The sequence below is a fragment of the Lissotriton helveticus genome, chromosome 5_1, assembly GCF_964261635.1.
Source record: "Lissotriton helveticus chromosome 5_1, aLisHel1.1, whole genome shotgun sequence".
In the NCBI taxonomy this organism is placed as follows: Eukaryota; Metazoa; Chordata; class Amphibia; order Caudata; family Salamandridae; genus Lissotriton; species Lissotriton helveticus.
In genome coordinates, this window is record NC_136065.1 from 1,674,151,709 (window position 1) to 1,674,155,499 (window position 3,791).

Consider the following 3,791-nt stretch of genomic DNA (forward strand, 5'->3'; position numbering starts at 1 on the left):
TTGGAAAAAATATTTTTGAAATTAGTTTTGTTATTATTTTACATTAAGAATATGAAATATAACTGAAAAAATAAAATAAATATAAATATTTATAATAAAAATGTAGGAAATTAGTATAAAAAGAAAGAAATATAATAATTAATTCATTTAAAAATTTTCATTTACAAAACCTTTTAGATTCACTGAAAAAACCATAGGTTTTACACACGTTATAGTTAGGAATTAGCATTTAAAAAACCTTGCAAATTTACTGAAAAAACCATAGGTTTCAGACACGTTATAGTTAGGAATTAGCATTTAAAAAACCTTAGAAATTCACTGAAAAAACCATAGGTTTCACACATGTTATAGTTAGCTGAACATTTCACTCATACAAAACCATTGAAATTCCCCCGTTCTAGTTAGTTCAGCTAACTATAACTCGCGCGCCCGCAATGCACTGCTGATGATGTCACATATTACATCACTCATTACATGGCCAGTGACATCACTCAAGACTCATGACTGATGACATCTCAAATGGCATGATGACATCATCCTTGTGAAAGAGTGGCAGAGCTCCTCTCACCCTAATATAACCTTTGATACACACATTGAAAAATAGAAACTAAAATTTTCAAAACAATGGAGATACCAATAACAGTTAGAACAACCTAATCAGTAATTCCAAAATCTACATACACATCCACTCATTCACCAACAGTTCTATATAGTCACTCATACATGTAGTCACTCATCATATGTACTCATACATCTATATATCCTGTTACACAGCTACACTCATATATAGAGTTACTCACACATGCAATTAAACTATCAAACATCCATTTACTTGCATATACAGCTACACACACACCACTACACTTACTTCTACAGAAACGTACACATACAAACACATACTTATTTATACAGGAACTCTTCCAATCTGTCACTCTCACATATACTCACTTATATACAGCAAAACTCACATATACTAGTTTAAAACATATGTAGTTACTCATAAAGATACCATTGAGACAGTCATTCACTCACTAACACAGCCATACACACACTCATCCAACCATACAGTCCTGCACAGATGCTGTCTTCAAAACACATAAAAACAGTGAGCCAGTCATTCATGCATCTGTGCACTAATACCCCCACCAAACCATACAGACACTCATTTTGATACTCAAAAAAATCAACTAATAACCCATATCGACACTCATGTAGCTACTCACCAACCCATGCAGCCACTTATAGACAAAGTGAGACACTGATACAGATATTTACATATTTAAAAATTACTCGCTAATACATGTATTCACTAAGATACACTTTGTAAGTCAGTTATGCAATCTTTTTTACAAAATAAAATCCATTTAGACACTTATTTACCCATTTATTCTTCCCTCGACCTTTAGATATACATATATAAAAAATATTTATTTTTTAGAAAGACACACATTCACTGGATGATGTCATCAGTGATGTCATTTGAGATGTCACCAGTGATGTCATCAGTAATGTCACCGACCATGTCATGAGTGATGTAATATGTGACGTCATCAGCAGTGCATTGGGTGCGCGCAAGTTATAGTTAGCTCAACTAACTATAACAGGCAATTTCTCATGTTTTATATGAGTCGAATGTCCAACTAACTATAACATTCCTGAAACCCATGGTTTTTTAGTGAATTACAAAGGTTTTTTAATGCTAATTCCTAACTATAACATCTGTAAAACCTATGTTTTTTTCAGTGAATTTTGAAAGTTTTTAATAGGTTAATTTCATATTTTATTATTTATGAAGCCTATATTTTTTCTATTTTTTTGTAATATTTTGGAACACTATTATCCTTTTTTTAACTTTAAAAATTACGTAATGTTTCATATCTTCAAATAAAAATATGTATATCTTTTTTTTTTTAGAAAACTGGAGTCCCGTACCGGTAGTGTACCAAGCTCCATCAGCACGTGAATCCTATCCGCTATATTGCTAAACTCGTAAATGATTCACATTTCGTATCCAACGGGTTCGTGGCACCGCGTACCGCGTAACATCATATACGTATGAGGTCGCGTCAGCTGCTACTTTGGCATGCGACGGAGGCGGAGCTTGCGGCTCAGAGGTGGAGATTTCAGCCATGGCTAAATCCTCACCTCTGAGCCGGAAGCTCTGCCTCCAAGCCGCAAGCTCCGCCTCCGGGCCGGAAGCTCCACCTCTGTGCCGAAAGCTCTTCCCCAAGCCGGAAGCTCTGCCTCCGGGCCGGAATTTCCGGCCCGAGTGCGGACGTAAAGTTAGTAGTCTTAAATCTTTTCTGTGAATACTGAAAGTAGTAAGTTCACTCTGAGAATCCCGAAAGTAGTAAGTGCATTCTCTGAATACCAAATAGCAGTAAGTTTAGGATTTAGTCTTAAATTCATTCTGTGAATCAGGCCCATAGTGTATATTTCAATAGACATTGAGATTAGTTGCCTACTGGATTCTATAATTAAACAATCACCACTCAATCTGAATTGTGAGCCCTGCTGACCGCAGTGTAGGCCACAGGCAGTGGTCAATAATGACTCACAGCCACATGCCGTTGGATTCGGAAGCACGTAGTTGGTTGCACTTGATCGGAGGGGGTACACAGAAATCATCACACACTTTAACTTCTGACATCCTCAATCATAGAATCAAGAACCCGTTTCACTTTTCGGACCTGCTGTACAACGGTGTACTCCACCAACTGTTGTCAACCAAGCACAATAATCATGTGCAACTGTTAGCTACGGAAGCACAGAGTCTGATGCATCTCAGCAGAGGGAGTTGTGTAAAACCAAGCAGCAAGTAATATCGGACATCGTCCATTGTGGGATCAAGACACCATTCCACTGTTCGGACCTAGAGTTGGTTACACCTGGTCAAATGGAGTACCTTCATCTCCACTCTCAGATGCAGTTCTAACATCGTCCATTCTGGGATCAAGACACCGTTCCACTGTTGGTACCTGTTGGACTACTGTGTTAGCAGTATGCAGAGCACTCCATAGCATGTTTATTCACGAGCAGTGGTTTCTCCTATTTACATATCGCAGTCTTAAAGAAGATACACAAGTTTTTCTCACAGGTGAAAAGTGTGGCCACTATGGCAGTCATTCATTACTATGCAAGAATGTCCAACAGCACGACGCTTCTAAGCTTACAGCTCGCAATCTTGCGTGCTTTCTTAAAAGCACACCAACTCCTACAATCAGACCAACATTCACACAGCTTTCTAACGCCAGTTATCTACTACTGCTACAGAATGTGAGCTGGCATACCATATGTCCTTACTGTTTCAAACTGAGCAGCTTCCTTTGGCAATGTATATTCCCACCCACACAAAGTAACTCCCAAAGTTCAACTTGGCCTTCAACACCTACTTTGAAAACCGATGTCATTAAACTGAGCAAACTAAAAATGCTTTTGTTTCAAACAGAAGTGTCCCTCACTACTGCACACAGCACACACTTTTCAACACATCAGACACTCAAGCTCGGCACACTTTGTTAACACTGTCTCCTCCGGCCCTGTCACAGGCTTTCAAACAGTTTTTGGTATAATACCAGACTTCATTCATTCGATCATCTCTGGAATAACTTCAACAGTGCCCATAATTCTCGCTCTCTTTGCGGCCATCCTACTACTATTTTTTTATTTTTTTTTATAAATCTTTTTATTGATATTAAAAAAACAAAAAACAATAAGAACGTATCAGGTGCAATGCAATCAGGTACATACAAAGAATCAAACAATTGAAAGATCGAGATAATTGCGGCACA